Source organism: Ornithorhynchus anatinus, chromosome 10, assembly GCF_004115215.2.
Source record: "Ornithorhynchus anatinus isolate Pmale09 chromosome 10, mOrnAna1.pri.v4, whole genome shotgun sequence".
In the NCBI taxonomy this organism is placed as follows: Eukaryota; Metazoa; Chordata; class Mammalia; order Monotremata; family Ornithorhynchidae; genus Ornithorhynchus; species Ornithorhynchus anatinus.
The window spans coordinates 33,895,687-33,913,823 of record NC_041737.1 but is presented as its reverse complement, the minus strand read 5'-3'; the positions used below and the strand labels follow the sequence as shown (position 1 = coordinate 33,913,823).

General features: G+C 49.5%; 1 long non-coding RNA gene across 1 annotated transcript; it reads right to left on the bottom strand.

The window, feature by feature from the left end:
* Positions 1-9,772: 9,772 nt before the first annotated feature.
* On the bottom strand, positions 9,773-12,157 carry LOC114814777. The gene is made up of 2 exons (XR_003762581.1): positions 12,077-12,157; positions 9,773-10,429 (listed from the first exon to the last, which is right to left on the bottom strand). It is a non-coding gene; the product is annotated as an uncharacterized LOC114814777 (long non-coding RNA).
* Positions 12,158-18,137: the final 5,980 nt, after the last annotated feature.

Here is an 18,137-nt window from a genome sequence, read left to right as displayed (position 1 = left end):
ATCTTGGTGTTATCCTTGACTCTTCACTCTCATTCAACCCACATATTCAATCCATCACTAAATCCTGTCAGTCCCACCTTCACAACATCACTAAAATTCACCTTTTCTTCCCCATCCACATTACTCCAATCAGTTATCCTACCCAACCATGATTACTGTATCAGCCTCCTTGCTGACCTCCCTGTCTCCTGTCTCTCCCCATTCTAGTCCATACATCACTCTGCTGCCCAGATCATTTTTCTACAAAAATGTTTAGGCTATGTTTATCCTCCCCTCCAGTGGTTGCCCATCCATGTCTGCATCAAACAAAAACTCCTCACCTTCGGCTTTAAATCACTCAATCACCTTGCCCCCTCCTACCTCACCTTCTACCCTATTACAACCCAGCCCACACCCTTTGTTCCTCTAATGCGAACCTTCTCACTGTACTTAAAGCTCATCTATCTCACCACTGACCTCTTGCCCATATCCTGTCTCTGTCCTGGAACTCCCTCCTCATAACCAATAGACAATTACTCTCCCCACCTTCAAAGCCTTATTGAAGGCATATCTCCTCCAAGAGGTGTTCCCTGACTAAGCCCTCCTTTCCTCTTTTCCCACTCCTGTGTCACCTGACTTGCTCCCTTTATTCATCCCCCACTTTCAGTCCCACAGCACAAGCGTACGTATCTGTAATTGTAATTTTACACTAATATCTGTCTCCCCTTCTAGACTGTAAACTTGTTTGGGGCAGGGATGTGTCTGTTATATTGTACTCTCCCATGTGCTTAGTACAAAGCTCTGCACACAGTAAGTGCTCAATAAATATAAATGACTGACTGGTGGACTGACTGACAATGGGGACACTGTGGGTACATGCCCTAGTGGGTAGAGCCTGGGTTTGGGAGTCAGAGTACCTGGATTCTAATCTCAGCTCTGCCATATGTCTGCTATGTAACCTTTGGCAAGTCACCTGACTTCTCGGTGCCTCAGTTACCTCATTGGTAAAATGGGGATTAAGACTGTGAGCCATTTGTTCATTTAATTGTACTTATTGAGCGCTTACTGTGTGCAGAGCACTGAGCTAAGTGCTTGAGAGAGCACAAAGTGAACAGACACAATCCCCGACTACACCGAACTCACTGTCTAGAGGGAGAGACAGTCAATAATATAAATAATTATAGATAGGTACATAAGTGCTGTGGGACTGGGGCGGGCCGGGTGATGCAGAAGGGAGAGGGAGAAGCAGTGTGGTTTAGTGGATACAACACGGGCTGGGAGTCAGAGGGACCTGGGTTCTAATCCAAGCTCAGTCATTTGTCTGTGAGTCCTTGGCCTAGTCACTTCACTTCTCTGTGCCTAAATTACCTCATCTGTAAATTGGGGATTAAGACTGTGAGCCCCATGTGGGACAGGGACTGCATCCAACCTGATCATCCACATCTATTCCAGCACCTAGGAGAGTGTCTGACACATAGTAAGTGCTGAATAAGTATCATTATTATTGTTGTTGTTATTATTATTATTATGATGGAGCAGAGAAAAAGGGCTAAGTCAGAGAAGGCCTCTTGAAAGAGATGTGCCTTCAATAAGTCTTTGAAACCGGGGAGAGTAATTTTCAGATTTGAGGAGGGAGGGACTTCCAGGTCAGAGACAGGACGTGAGCGAGAGGTTGGCGGTGAGATAGATGAGATAGAGGTACAGTGAGAAGGTTAGCATTAGAGAAGTGAAGTGTGTTGGCTGGGTTGTAGCAGGAGAGTAGCAAGGTAAGTTAGGAGGGGGCAAGGTGATTGAGTGATTTAAAACCAGTGTTGAGGAGTTTTTGTTTGATACAGAGGCGGATGGGCAAGGTTTGGAGGTTCTTGAGGAGTGGGAAACTTGTCCTGAACATTTTTGTAGAAAAATGATCTGGGCAGCAGAGTGAAGTATGAGATGATGGGAGGACATCCAAATAGAGATCCCTTGAAGGCAGGAGGAAATTCAGACTGCAGAGAGGGAGAGAGATCAGAATTGAAGCTGTAGATTTAGGTATCAACCACATAGAGATGGTAGTTGAAGCCATGTGAGTGAATGAGTTCTCCAAGGGAGTGGGTGTAGATGGAGAATATTAGCAGGAGACCCAGAACTGCACCGTGAGGGACCTCAGCTTTTCCCTGGGGGTGGGAAGCAGAGGAATAGTCAATGAAAAGACTGAGAATGAGTGGCCAGAAAGATAAGAGTCTTAATCCCCATTTTCCAGATGAGGTAATTGAAACACAGAGGATGTGAAGTGACTTGCCCAGGGTTACATAGCAGACATGTGGCAGAGCCGGGATTAGAACTCAGGTCCTTCTGACTCCCAGGGTTTTTCTCTTCCAACTGCTTCCCTCTATCTTCATCATAATCATCATCATCATCAATAATATTTATTGAGCGCTTACTGTGTGCAGAGCACTCTACTAAGCCTTTGCGAGAGTACAACACAAGAGACTTGGTAGACACAGTACCAGCCCACAATGATTTTTCATGCAGTCAGTCAGTCAGTAGTATTTTCTAAGCACCTACTGTGTGCAGAGCACTGTACTAAGCTCTTGGGAGAGTACAATATGAAAATACTTCCTGCCCTCAATGAGCTTACAGTCTAGAGGAGGAGAGACAACTGGCAGCAGGATCCCCCGGTTATCCAATGGAGGGGATACCCCATGTGGGACACGGACTGTGTCCAACCTGATTAGCTTGTACCTACCCCATCCTTTAATACAGGACCTGGCATGTAATAAGCACTTAATACATACAACAAAAGTAAAAATGCCCAGCTCTCCTTCCCCACCCAGGACCTCTCCCCATCTGAACCCCTATTCCACTCTTTCCTACCAGCAGAGTGGCAGGGGCAGGGCCTACTGGGTGTAGCAGAGACTTGATCCCCAGCTTCGCACAAACTCCCAATCCTGATAGGCAAGGGACAGGGGATACATTCACTATATCCCTGAAGGGTGAGCCAGGCACAGGGGCCTGAAGGATGTGCGAGGCCCAGGAACTTGAGGGGTATGCACATTACAGGGACCTAAGGCATATGCCAGGCATAGGGACCTCAGGGGTGAGCCAGGATAGATCACTTTGGCATCCTTGATCATCTCCCTGTTTCCTTCTTGGCAACCACTTGGACCCTGGTCCCTTTCCTTTACAATATCACAAGATCCGTCCTTTCCTCTCCACCCAAATGACTACCTTACTGCTACGGGCTCTCGTTATATCCCGGCTAGACTACTCTGTCAGCCTTCTCTCTGACCTCCCTTCCTCCTCTCTCGCCCTGCTCCAGTCTATTCTTCACTCCACTGCCCGGCTCATCTTCCTGCAGAAACGATCTGGGCATGTCACTCCCCTTCTTAAACAACTCCAGTGGTTGCCTATCAACCTCTGCTCCAAACAAAAACTCCTCACTCTAGGCTTCAAGGCTCTTCATCACCTTGCCCCTTCCTACCTCTCCTCCCTTCTCTCTTTCTACCGCCCACCCCGCACTCTCCGCTCCTCTGCTGCCCACCTCCTCACTGTCCCTCGGTCTCGCCTATCCCGCCGTCGACCCCTGGGCCACGTCCTCCCGCGGTCCTGGAACACCCTCCCTCCTCACCTCTGCCAAACTGATTCTCTTCCCCTCTTCAAAGCCCTACTTAAAACTCACCTCCTCCAAGAGGCCTTCCCAGACTGAGCTCCTCTTCTCCCTCTACTCCCTCTACCACCCCCCCTTCACCTCTCCACAGCTAAACCCTCTTTTCCCCCTTTCCCTCTGCTCCTCCCCCTCTCCCTTCCCATCCCCTCAGCACTGTACTCGTCCGCTCAACTGTATATATTTTCATTACCCTATTTATTTTGTTAATGAAATGTACATCGCCTTGATTCTATTCAGTTGCCATTGTTTTTATGAGATGTTCTTCCCCTTGACTCTATTTATTGCCATTGTTCTCGTCTGTCCGTCTCCCCCGATTAGACTGTAAACCCGTCAAACGGCAGGGACTGTCCCTATCTGTTGCCGACTTGTTCATTCCAAGCATTTAGTACAGTGCTCTGCACATAGTAAGCGCTCAATAAATACTATTGAATGAATGAATTTTCCTTGTTCCTTACATTATCCCTCCTGGCTACCCCAGATGCCCTGGATGTTGAGGTACTTACTGTCTGAAGGATGGACTCCTACCCATGAAGGGCCTGAACCCTGAAAGAGAGAAGCAGAGAAGAGGGGCCACCAAGCATCAAATAAAAGTTAGATGATGCCCCTCAGAAAGAGGACAGAATCTTTCTCAGTGCTCTGAGGGGGGGGTGACAAAGCATGGATGATTAGAGAGAACTGTGAAGAGGATGCCACTGAAGATGGTGTGGGAAGAGTGGAGAGAATCACTGGATGAGACCATTGCAGAACAACTGGACCAGAGCTTCTGGTAGAACCTTGGACTGCACTGCCCTCTGGGTTTCAGTCTGGCTGCCCACCTCCTGATTGCTCTGTCTCCACCTCCTCTTGAAGACACAGACTCTGACAGAGAGTCTGGGCTAGACAGATGGTTCACCTGGCTGCTCTAAGGAGGTAATGCTTAGAGAAGCAGCACAGCCTAATGGAAAAAGCACTGGACTGGAATTCAGAGGATGTAGATTCTAGTCCCGGCTCCACCATTTGCCTGCCATGTGACCATGGGCAAACTTCTTCCATTCTCTGTACCTCAGTTACCACATCTACAAAATGAGGATTAAGACTGTGAGCCCTTTGGTGACACTGAGATAGCCATTTCTCGGAACAGAATCAAACCTATCCAGTAGTCTGTACTGAGACGGCTGCAGGAATTGTTATGACTTTAGGACACTGTCATCACTCCTATCACTATCATCATAACCTCCACTCTTCTATATTCCCTATGCACTTGGGTCTGTAACCCTTAAACACTTTGATAGTCATCCCACTCCAGCCCTACTGCATTTATGTCTTGCCTTATGCCGTCGAGTCGTTTCTACCCATAGCGACACCACGGACACATCTCTCCCAGAATGTCCTGCTCTCCACCTGCAATCGTTCTAATAATGTTGGTATTTGTTAAGCGCTTACTATGTGCCGAGCACTGTTCTAAGCGCTGGGGTAGACATAGGGGAATCAGGTTGTCCCACGTGGGGCTCACAGTCTTAATCCCCATTTTACAGATGAGGGAACTGAGGCATAGAGAAGTTAAGTGACTTGCCCACAGTCACACAGCCGACAAGTGGCAGAGCTGGGATTCAAACTCATGAGCCCTGACTCCAAAGCCCGTGCTCTTTCCACTGAGCCACACTGCTTCTAGTAGTGTATCCATAGACTTTTCTTGGTAAAAATATGGAAGTGGTTTACTAATGCTGCCTTCTGCACAGTAAACTCGAGTCTCCACCCTTGACTCTCCCCCATGAGTTTTGACTTGAAGCAGATTGCCCTTCACTTCACTGCCCAAGTTAGGAATGGAATGGGTATACCTCTGCTTGACTCTCCCTCCCATAGCTGAGACTGGTAGAGTACCGGAAACTCTCCAGGTGTGACCCTGAGAGGAGCAACATTTATGCAATAATAATAATAATAATACTAGTATTCGTTAAGTGCTTACTATGAGCCAAGCCCTGTTCTAAGCATTGGGAAAGATACAAAGATATCAGGTTGTTCCACGTGGGGCTCATATTCTTAATCCCCATTTTACAGATGAGATAATTGAGGCATAGAGAAGTGAAGTGACTTGCCCAAAGTCACAGAGCTGACAAGTGGAGGAGCCAGGATTAGAACCCATGACTTCTGACTCCCAAGCCCGTTCACCACTAAGCCATGCTGCACCTTATATTCTGGTACTTCCCCTATCTGTAATCTATTTTAATGTCTGTCTCCCCTACAAGACTGTGAGTTTCTTGAAGGCGAGAATCTACCAAGATTATTGTATTGGACTTTCCCATTTGCAGCATGGAATAGTGGAAAGAGCATGGGCCTGGGAATCAGAAGGACCTGGGGTCTAACCCCGGATCTGTCTCATATCTGTTATGTGAACTTGGACAAGTCAGCTAACTTCTCTATGCTTCAGTTCCTCATTTGTAAATTGGGGATTAAAACTGTGAGACCCACATGGGCCTTGGACTATGTTCAACCTAATTAGCTAGTATCTACCCCAGCACTTAGTACAGGGCTTGTCACATAGTAAGCACTTAACAAATACCATAAAAAGTTCACATTGTAGTTCAATAAAAGCCATCATTCATTCATTCAATAGTATTTATTGAGCATTTACTATGTGCAGAGCACTGTTTTAAGTGCTTGGAATGTACAAATCAGCAACAGATAGAGATGTCCCTGCCCACTAACGGGCTTACAGTCTAATCGAGGGAGACAGACAGACAAAAACAATAGCAGTAAATAGAATCAAGGGGATGTACATCTCATTAACAAAATAAATAGGGTAATAAAAATATATACAAATGAGCAGACGAGCACAGTGCTGAGGGGAGGGGAGGGGAGAGGGGAAGGAGCAGAGGGAAAGGGGGGAAAAGGGGGCTTAGTTGAGGGGAAGTGAATGGGGGAGTAGAGAGGCAGCAGAGGGAGCAGAGGGAAAAGGGGAAGCTCAGTCTGTGAGCTTCCTCAGCTCACCCTTGGAGGAGGTGAGATCTCAGTAGGGCTTTGAAGAAGGGAAGAGGATTAGTTTGGAGGACGTGAGGAGGGAGGGCATTCCAGGACAGCGGGAGGACGTGGGCCAGGGTTCGACGGCAGAATAGGCATGAATGAGTGGAGCATGTGGGGTGGGCAATAGAAAGAGATAAGGAAGGAGAGGTAGGAGGAGGCAAGGTGATGGAGAGCCTTGAAGTCTAGACTGAGAAGTTTTTGTTTCATGCGGAGGTTGATAGGCAACCACTGGAGGTTTTTAAGGAGGGGAGTGACATGCCCAGAGCATTTCTGCAGGAAGATGAGCTGGACAGCAGAATGAAGAATAGACTGGAGCGGGGAGAGACAGGAGGAAGGGAGATCAGAGAGAAGGCTGACACAATAATCCAGCTGGGATATTATGAGAGCCTGTACCAGTAAGGTAGCCGTTTGGGTGGAAAGGAAAGGGTGGATCTTGGCGATATTATAAAGGTGAGACGGGTAGGTCTTGGTAATAGATCGAATGTGTGGGGTAAATGAGAGAGCCGAGTCAAAGATGACACCGAAGTTGCGGGCTTGAGAGATGGGAAGGATGGTCGTACCATCCACAGTGATAGGTAAGTCAGGAAGAGGACAGGGCTTGGGAGGGAGAGTAAGGAACTCAGTTTTGGACATGTTGAGTTTTAGGTGGTGGGCAGACATCCAGGTAGAGAGGTCCTGGAGGCAGAAGGAGATACGAGCCTGAAGGTAAGGGGAGAGGATGGGGCAGAAATGTAGATTTGTGTGTCATCTTCATAAAGATGATAGTTGAACCTGTGAGAGCAAATGTGTTCACTAAGGGAGTGAGTGTAGATGGAGAACAGAAGAGGGCCAAGACCTGACCCTTGAGGAACTCCAACAGTTAGAGGTTGGGAGGGGGAGGAGGAGCCTGCGAAGGAGACCGAGAATGAACAGCCAGAGAGATAAGAGGAGAACCAGAAGAGGATGGGAAGCCAAGGTGAGATAAGGTGTGGAGAAGGGGATGGTCAACAGTGTCAAAGGCAGCTGAGAGGTCAAGGAGGATTAGGATAGAGTAGGAGCCATTGGATTTAGTAAGAAGGAGATCATGGGTGACCTTTGAGAGAGCAGTCTCGATAGAGTGGAGGAGACTGAAGCCAGATTGGAGGGGGTCCAGGAGAGAATGGGAGATAAGGAATTCTAGGCAGCAAGTGTAGATGACTCGTTCTAGGAGCTTGGAAAGGAAGTGTAGTAGGGAGATAGGGCGATAACTGGAAGGGGAAGTGGGGTCGAGAGAGGGTTTTTTTAGGATTGGGGAGACATGGGCTTGTTTGAAGGCAGAGGGGAAGAAGCCGTTGGAGAGTGAGCAGTTAAAAATAGAAGTTAAGGAGGGGAGGAGGGAAGGGGCGATGGTTTTAATAAGGTGAGCAAGAATGAGGTCCAAAGCACAGGTGGAGGGGGTGGCACTTGCGAGGAGGGAGGAGATCTCCTCTGAGGATACTGCCGGGAAAGATGGGAAAGTAGGGGAGAGGGTTGGGGGGGGAGGCAGAAGGGGGAGGGGTGACTTTGGGGAGCTCAGACCTGATTGTGTTAATTTTCGTGATGAAGTAGGTGGCCAGATCATTGGGCGTGAGGGATGAGGGAAGGGGAGGAACAAGGGGCCTGAGGAGGGAATTAAAGGTCCGAAACAATTGGTGGGGATGATGGGCATGGGTGTCAAGGAGGGAAGAAAAGAAGTTTTGCCTGGTGGAGGAGAGGGCAGAGTTAAGGCAGGAAAGGATAACTTTGAAATGGATAAGGTTGGCTTGGTGCTTGAACCTTCGCCAGCAGCACTCAGCAGCTCAAGCATAGGAGCGTAGGGGGTGGAGAGAGTTAGTGACCCAGGGCTGTGGGTTAGTGGAGTGAGAGCGGCGGAGGGAAAGGGGGTCAAGAGAGTTGAGATGAGTAGAGAGGGTGGAGTTGAGAGCGGTAACCTGATCATCAAGAGTGGGAAGAGAGGACGGGGGACAAGGTGGGTAGAGATGCTTTTGGAGAGATGGATGGGATCAAGAGAGAAGAGGTCTCTGTGGGGGAGTAGTACAGATTTGCAGGGGGAGAGAGTGTGAGAGAGGAGGCAGGTGAGAAGGTTATGGTCTGAGAGAGGGATTTCAGAGTTGGTGAGGGAGGAGATAGTGCAGCGGTAGATAATGAGATTGAGGGTGTGACCAAGTTGGTGAGTGAGTGAGGTAAGGTGGAGCAGGAGGTTGGCAAAGTTGAGGAGCGATAGGCGGGCGGCAGAGGAGTCACCGGGTACATCCATATGAATGTTGAAGTCTCCGAGGATCAGAGTGGGCAGAGAGAAAGAGAGAAGGAAGGTGAGAAAGGGGTCAAGGTGGTTGAAGAAGTCGGTGGTGGGACCAGGAGGGCGGCAGATGACGGCTACAAGTATCTGGAGGGTGTGGTAGAGGCGAATGATATGGGCTTCAAAGGAAGGGAAAGAGAGGGAAGGAGGAGGAGGGATAGTGTGGAAGCGGCATCGGAGTGAGAGAAGGAAGCCGACGCCTCCTTCCTTTCCAGTGAGTCTGGGGGAGTGGGAGAAGGAGAGGCCTCCGCTGGAGAGAGCAGCGGTGGAGACCGTGTCATAAGAAGTGAGCCAGGTCTCCGAAAGGGCGAGGAGGAGGAGAGAGCGGGAAAGGAAAAGGTCAAGGATGAAAGGTAGTTTACCTGTAATGGAGTGGGGGTTCCAGAGGCCACACTTGAAAGTAGCTGTGGGTGCAGGGGGGGAGAGGGGGAAGGGCGGGGGAAGGGGAGGGTTTGTATGGGAACAAGGTGGCGGGGCCCTGGACGGGGATCGGGGGATGAGGGTTGCAGTGAGACAAGAGGACTGGGATGGGGCGTGGGTGGGAAAGAGGGAAGGGGGGAGGGTGGGAGGAGAGGGTTTGGTGGGGAGGAGCATGGGGGAGGGGGAAGAAAAGTGGCACTGGTGAAGTGGGGTTCTAGGGTGGGGGAGAGGAGGAGGGGAGGAGGCAGAGGAGAGAGCAGGAAAGAGCTGGGCGAGAGAGGGGAAGGGGAAGGAGAGGATTGGGAGGGGCAGATGGGAGGAGGGGTAGTGGAAGGACATGGTGAGGTCAGAGAGTTAGGTGGCAGTGTTGGCGATCTGCCACCGACTACTACGGTTCAGAACTTGTTGAGTAAAGAATTACTCCAAGGGGATAAACAAGGCCAAACCAAGTTTATTTCACTCCCAATTCCCAGCCCCCTGTCTCAATTATAACGCCAGGAATTTAAAGTGGCAGGCGATCTCTCGAGGGAAGGGAAGCATGCTAAGTCCTTTGTTCTTCTCCTTTTATACTTTATTGACATGCCCGTAGGCATTGTGTCCCTTCCTGACTGGCCTGAGTGTTTATGGACACTCCAGGTCAGCTTGCCTTTTGATGACAAACCGTTATTCACTGTTAGGTGCTGGGGGTTTGGGGCTTGAAGCTCCTCCTTAATGTTCTCTCACATAGTCCGTACACCCGCCCTAGACCGACCGCCCACTCGCTTTTTTTGGGCCGTCCCCCTGTATTTGCCCATGGCCACCCTTCCTCATTTCCCCCCTTTTTCTTTTTGCCACACCCTTCCAGTGCCTAGGGAATGGGGCGAAGTTCTCATCTTCTGTAACTTCTTCATGCTGAAATGGGCGTAGACCTGGGGTGGCGTCTAAAAGAGGGGATCATCAGGGCAGGTGTGGGCACACAACATTGGCATAGAAGTTGTGTCGGGCTTGGTCAAGGGGGTGTAGGGGCTGGTAGCCTTGGTGATGGGCCAAAAGGATCTTTTCAGTTGCTTGGATACAGCATCTCTGGGCCACCTTCAGAATGCAGCAACCTAAAAGAACAAGAGCACACAACGGGAGTAGTGAAGTAAGTGCATTCCTCAGAAGCATCCCGGTCCACCGTTGCCAAGAGGAGAAATTTAGCCAGGTCCACCAGGACCAAGAAGTTCCCATGCTAGGTGCAGCAGGGTGAGAGGTTCTGAAGGCCAACTGTCGGAGCTGAGAAATATCTGAAAGGATCTGGCCTTGGCAGTTGGAGTAGAAGTAGCAAGATTGATTAATTGCAGCACAGACACCACCCTGAGCCGCTAGGAGCAGATCCAAGGCCATGCGATTCTGCAAAACCATCTGGTGGAGGGAGGATACCTCCGTCTGAGGTCTGAAATAGCCGAGCCAGTGAGATTAGATAGCTTAGAGAGCTCGGCTGAAAGATTATACAAGGACCGCGCTAATAGGTCTTGAAGGCCGTTTCCTGATCTGGGCCCCATTCCAAGTGATCTTGGACCAAGGCCCCGTACAAGGGTTTAGCAATTAGGCCAAAATTAGGGATCCATAGCCTGCAATAGCCTGCCATTCCTAGAAAGGCATGGAGCTGCCGGGATGTTTTAGGGGCCGCAGGGTCAGCTATTGGTCGTATTCGTTCAGTGCCCAAGGACCTACATCCAAGGGTAATAATATTGCCTAGGAATAGTACTCGCTGTCGGTACCATTGGCCCTTCTTTCTAGAGACCCAGTATCCCGCTTGGCACAGATGGCTTAAAGTCTGCACAGAGGCGTGCCTAGCCATCTCTTCACTGGGGCTACAGGTAAGGAGGCCATCAACATACTTAATTAGAGTACTAGGGTTAAGATCAAGAGTGCTTAAATACTTTGTTAGGCTCAGCCCGAATAATTGCGGGCTATCTCTGAACCCCTGGGGGAATACTGTCCATGTATACTGGTGGCCCTCCCATATAAAGGCAAAGAGAAATTGTGATTCTGGGGCTAAGGCAATACAAAAAAAATGTCTTTTAGGTCAATGACTGAGAACCATGTCCCGTTGCTGGGGATAGAGGATAACAAATTATATGGGTTTGGAAGCACGGGGTGAATAGGGACTACGCTTTCGTTCACCCCTCTAAGATCTTGTACAAAGCGATATGTACCATCTGGCTTTCACACTGGCAACACCAGGGTATTACAGGGTGATTGGCATGGCCGAATCAGCCCATACTGGAGAAACCTTTCCACAGTAGATCTTTAGTCCCTCCCGGGAGGCAGATGGAAGGGGGTACTGAGCCTGACAAGGGTAAACAGCTCCTGGTTTAAGGGAGACACTCACAGGCTCGGCATGGACTGTCCACCCTGGCACCCCAGTGTCCCAGACCTGAGGATTGATCCCTTCAGCCAGTGGGGATTTACTCCCTTTTCCGTCATCCCCTGCGGCTTCCCCTATTAGGGCCAGTAGGGAAAAAGTAGAACCCAGTTTAGACATAATATCCCGCCCCAGCAAGGCCACAGGACACGTCAGAATGATTGGAAAGAATGGGTAAAGAGGACTCCTTCCTCTGATAAGCAGGGGACTGGGGCCGTAGCCCTGCATGGTCTCTTTCTCCCGTCTATCCCCGTGACAATTATCTCCGATGGTTCCGTTACATCCCAAAAAGAAGGTAATACCGAGTAAGTAGCCCCTGTATCAATTAAAAATTGAACAGTCTTACCCGCGATCTCCATCTTTACTCTGAGCTCGGCCTCCGTGATGGTCTTCTGGGGCCAGCCGGCCCCAGAGGCCCGTCAATCTCGGTCCAGGCTAGAGCACACCGGGAACTCCAGGTCCGAAGGAGTGCGCTCGGGGGGGGGGGGGGGGGGCCGGACCAACAGGGCTGAGCTTCCTGCATTTGTAACAGGTCTGTGCGGTCTGCAATCCCACTTTTGGGTTTGCCAGGCGAATCCCTAAGGCTGCCTCAATTATGTTGGCCTGAGTCTGGGCTTGAAGCCGAACCCTGGTGTCTTTTCTCCGCTCACGGTCTTCCTCGCGGTTGTTAAAGACCCTAAAGGCCTGGGCAAGGAGATCTGCCATCAGGGTTTGGGGGCCCAGCTGTATTTTCTGCAGTTTCCTACGAATATCTTCTGCTTACTGGGTGATAAAATGCATATTCAGAACCACCGAGCCCTCAGGGGAATCCACATCCACATTTGTGTATTGTCGAATAATGTCCGTTAGTCTACCACGCAGCAGGATTTTCGTCCTTCCCCTGAACAACCTCTTTTACCTTGTCATAATTCACCTGTTTTTTAATTCCCTTTTCCATAGCAGTAAGGAGTAGGGTTACCATTATGTCTCTCGACCCCCTAACCCTGCTCTCTTCCTGATAATCCCAGTCCGGTTTTTCCCACGGGTAGGCCGTGGCTCCAGTTGGGTGGAGTCCTTGAGATTCCACCGCCCCCTTATCTCCTTCCTGGACTGCCAGATCCCAACCATTTTCTTATCAGGGAGGGTCATACAAGTGGAAAGAAGCAAATTAATATCTTCCCAGGATAGATCGTATTGAAGGGTCAGGCGTTGGAACTCATCCCTAAAGCGGTTAGGGTCCTTGGCGTATGAGCCCATTTGACTTTTCGCCTGGGCTAATTCAGTTAAACTAAAGGGGGCTTGCACATGCATAACCCTATTACCCTCCCCTGCAACCTCACGAAGTGGACAAAGGAGGTCTTGTTGTGGGGGAGGTCTTTAGTCGGGGGGTTTTTAGTTAGTGTTTCTGGGAGTCCAAATTGGGTGCCCTGCCGAGTATGTGGTGGTCTTAAATGCGGCGTCGGGGCTTGTGAAGGAGGGTATGGGGGAGGGGGATAGAGCAATGGGTTTGGGAGCAGCGGGTAAATAGTAGGGCTAGTGGGCATCGGAGAGGTCTGGAGTGTCGGTGGGGAGAGGGAAGGGGAAGAAGAGGAAGATGGTTTCGTTGAGTGGGGTTTCAGATTCAATAATAGATCTCCCTCCTCCCCCGCCGAGCCAGCGGTCGAGGGTTTGGGAGATCCAGTAAAACAAATATGTCACCCCTTACCCTCCGGACTCAGACTTAGTGCCATGAAAGCTTGGACCTCCGACCACTTTCCCAAGCGCCTACAGAACAGGTCCAACTGGAGGACCGTGTTATAATTTAGAGACCCATGCTCTGGCCAGATTTTTTGATCCTTGAGTTTATATTGGGGCCACTCGGTTGTGCAAAGAAAGATTAAGTGTTCAGTCCTCAAGGACGGAAGGCCAAATTTATCCTTATTCTTAGGATTCAGTAAACAACCGAGTGGAGAGTAGGGGGGAATAGAAGGGCCCTGCCCCATGGTGTCTTACCTGAGCGGTAGATCCACCTTTGTTTCTCAAAGGCACACAGGCCTCGCCTGCAAATTCGCAGTCCCCGACTGCAAACCACTATCTCCAGTCCTCAGCGGCGTCCCGCTGATCATCCTTTCAGACAACACCCTATCCAAGGGCAACACCACCTCATGCGGCTTTCCGAGGGGGTCTGAACAGACCACCCTCCCCAGCCTCAGGTAATAGACTCAATGGGACCCCTCGAGCCCCACGTTGGGCGCCAAGAATGTTGGTGATCTGCCGCCGACTACTATGGTTCAGAACTTGGTGAGTAAAGAATTACTCCAAGGGGATAAACAAGGCCAAACCAAGTTTATTTCACTCCCAACTCCCAGCCCCCTGTCTCAATTATAACGCCAGGAATTTAAAGTAGCGGGAGATCCCTTGAGGGAAGGGAAGCGTGCTAAATCCTTTGTTCTTCTCCTTTTATACTTTGTTGACATGCCCGTAGGCATTGTGTCGCTTCCTGATTGGCCTGAGTGTTTATGGACACTCCAGGTCAGCTTGCCTTTTGATGACAAACCGTTATTCGCTGTTAGGTGCTGGGGGTTTGGGGCTTGAAGCTCCTTCTAATGTCCTCTCACGCAGTCAGTACACAGGCCCTAGACTGCCCACTTGCTGTTTTTGGGCCGTCCCCCTGTATATGCCCATGGCCACCCTTCCTCAGCAGCACTGAGAACAATTAACGATAACACGCGAAAGCAGTAATATAGTAACATGATACAATAAAATATTATTAATAAGTGGGTGATGACCAGGGTCGGGTATTGACCTGATCAAAATCAAAGTCAAAAGGCTAGGGGCAAGGAGAGCCCTGGGGCTCATGGTCCAAATGTCTCTGAGGTGGCGGCAGGAGCCCTGAGGGTGTCCGGTGTGGGTTGCGGGCGTAGGTGGCAGCTAAAGTAAGGTAACACAGTGAGAACAAGGACATTGTTGCCCGGGGCGGGGGAAATCAATCACCTCACGGGGGAGGAGGGAGCAGAGAGGGAGGAGGCTTCCCAAAATGGCCGCTTCTGGGCGGAGTTGGGGGAGGGCGGTTGGGGAGCACAATGTCCTAAGTAAGGCCCGGGGTGGGAGGAGCAGGGGAGTACAATGTCCCCAAGCCCTAGCGGGGGCGCACAATGTCCCGAGGCCCGAGCAGGGGAGCACAGTGTCCCATGACTCTGGGGTGGGGGTGGTGATGGGGAGAATAGAATCCTGCAGCTCAGGTTAGCAACCAGGATGGGCTACGAGGCTCAGGGAAAGTTGTGGGGAGGTCTGGGAGCTATTCGTGTATCTGGTGGCTGGGGGGGTCTGCGGGGGCGGGGGTGGCGGGGGGATCCTCAGTGGTGGAGTCCTTGAGCGGGGGTGCACAAGTCCAGGTTGCAGAGCTGACTATAAGCCCAGGGGCAGGTCATCGAGGACTGATAGCACAGCTCCAAGGAAGCAGAGCTCCCGACTCGACGTGGTGGCGATGACTGGAGGAGAATGGTTCAGCCGGGAATGGGGACGGGCGGTCCAAGGCTCAGCTCCCCGGGAGAGACAGTCGCGGTGCGGGACCTCTCCCGCGGTTGCAGGAGAGTCGGCGAACGGCTGCCGAAGAGCTAGCTGGGAATAAGGGACGGGCGGTCCAACCCTTCGCTCCAAAGAGGAGGAGATCCCAAGTCCATGTGGCGGCGGATTCAGCTGGGAATAAGGGGACTGGCGGTCCATCAAGTGTAATACTGTGCTTTACAGTTTAGTGCTCAATAAGTAACATAGGTTGATTCATCATCATCATTATCTGCATCAGCAAAGCATCATGACTATCACCCAACTATCAAATTTATTTATTAAACTGTTCTGAGTCTTATAGAAAGCAAGGTAAGGAGGCTAAGGCTGCCTGGTGCTGATGGAGTCTACAACTGGGTACAACAGAGGAGACTCAATCCTGGCACCTCAGGATAAAGTACTTCTTTGAAGTGAAGGAATTGACTAATTACTAGATGTTTGCACAGTGCCACTCTATGTGCTTAGTCTTTCTGCTTACTGGTTAAGCATACATTATGTGTGCATTGACATACTAAGAGGTTGGGAGCATACAATAAATTAGAGAGTATTCCCTGCTCTCAAACTATCTCAACCCTGCCAGTTATGTTCCCTGTTCATGAGAAGCTTTGAATATCACCAGGACCAAAGGGCTATATAAGTCCTAAACAAACACATTCAAATGTTAGCATAGTGCTCTGCACTCAGTAGGAGCTCAGTAAGTAACACTGATTGATAGACTGATAGGGAAAGAAGAACAAGAACAAAGACTGGTCCCAACTGGGTCACTGGTTCCCTCTGTGGATTCAGCAATTTGCAGGAGTTGAGGCAAGCCTATAGAGTACCTCATTTTTCACATCTACTTGTGAAGTGTCTATTGGCATTTCAGCTTTGTTTCACTCTGGAAAAATTATTCGTTTTCCCTCCAAAACAGTCATCTTCTATTCATTCAGTGCCCGTCTCACCAAGAAAAAGAGGGGTGGATTCCAAGAGAAACAAACCAAGGAAAATGTCACGTTTTGGGCAGGCTTTTTCTCAGATACACTGATGTCAGTGCCTGGGGAAGGGGAGTCCAAAATCTGAGAGAAACCTAGCTTGGGTAGGGTTTTGGGAGAAATTTACTGATAGCAACAACAAGATCAGCATATTATGGTCTCCATAGTTATAATAACAGTTGCATTTGTTAGTTGCTTACTATGTGCTAAGCATTCTACCAAGCGCTAGGGGTAGAATCAAGATAATCAGGTAGGGTAAAATCTATTTGTTGCTGAATTGTACTTTCCAAGTGCTTATCCTATCTCGACCTGACATCAGCATCCTTTCTCATCTCCCAGCTTCCTGTCTCTCCCCACTTCAGTCTATACTTCACTCTGCTGTCCAGATATCTTCCTACAGAAACGTTCGGAGTATGTCACTCCCCTCCTTAAAAATCTCCAGTCTTTGCCTATTAACCTCTGTATCAAGCAGAAACTCCTCACGATTGGCTTCAAAGCTCTCCATCATCTTGTCCCTTCTTAACTCACCTCCCTTCTCTCCTACATCCCAGCCCATACACTCCACTCCTCTGGTGCTAACCTTCTCACTGTGCCACGTTCTCACTTGTCCCACTGATGACCCCTTGCCCACATCTTACCTTTGGCCTGGAATGTCCTCCCTCCTCACATCTGCCAATCACATTTCCCCCCTTCAAAGCCCTAGTGAAGGCTCACCTCGTCCAGGAGGCCTTCCCAGGCTAAGCTCCCCTTTTCCTCTGCTCCTGCTCCCCTCCCCATCATCCTGACTCGCTCCCTTTGCTGTACCTCCTCCCCCTGCACAGCACTTGTGTATATATGTACACATTTATAATTCTATTTATTTTATTATTCATTTATTTATCTGATTTTATTAATTATTATTATTTATGTTAATGATGTGTATATATCTATAACTCTATTTATATTGATGCCTGTTTACTTGTTTTGATGCTTGACTCCCCCCTTCTAGATTGTGAGCCCGCTGTGGACAGGGATTGTCTCTGTTGCTGAATTGTACTTTCCAAGTGCATAGTACAAGTGCTCCGCACACAGTAAGTGCTCAATAAATATGATTGAATGAATGAATATTGTCTCTCCCAAGCGCTTAGTACAATGTTCTGCACACAGTAAACACTCAATAAATACGGTTGATTTACTGATAGAAAGCAGTGGGGGAGGGCTCTCCAGTGTCCTTGGAGAGCAAACAATTGAAGGTGGCAATCAGGGAGGGAAGAAGGAAGGGGGGAAGTGCTTTGATAAAATTAGAAGGGATGGTGTCGGAAGTGCAGGTGGAGGGAATGGATTTTGAGAGAAGGCAGGAGCTCTTTTCTTTAGATATTACTGGGAAAGATGGTAAAGTTGAAGAAGGGGCAGGAGCCGGTGTCGGGGGGAGACTAGAGAGAAGCAGGAGAGATTTTAGGGAGATCCCACCTGAAGTTTTCACTTGTCTCACCAAAGTATGTGTCCAGGTCTTTAGGAGCAAGAAGTGTGGGTGGTCAGGGGACAGGGAGTTTGAGGAGGGAGTTAACCATCTCAAACAACTGGCAAGGGCATTTTGACTTGGGAGTCAATAAGGATGGAGAAATAATTTTGCCAGGCAAAGGAGCGAGCAGAATTAAAGCACATAAGGATGAGGTGAAAAAGGTGGGCCTGATAGCTGGATTTCCACCAGCAGCACTCTGTGGGTCATGAAGAGAAGCAAAGGAAGCCCTTTGTGGCACGAATCCAAGGCTGTGGGTTAGTAGTAAGAGACTGATGAAGGGATGGGGGACAAGTGAATTGAGTTTAGTAGAGAGAGAAGGTGGTGTTGACTGTATCAATTTGGTAGTGAACGGAAGGTACTTTGAGTAGGGAGACTAAATGGGGTATGATGACCTGAGAAAATTGGATGGGGTT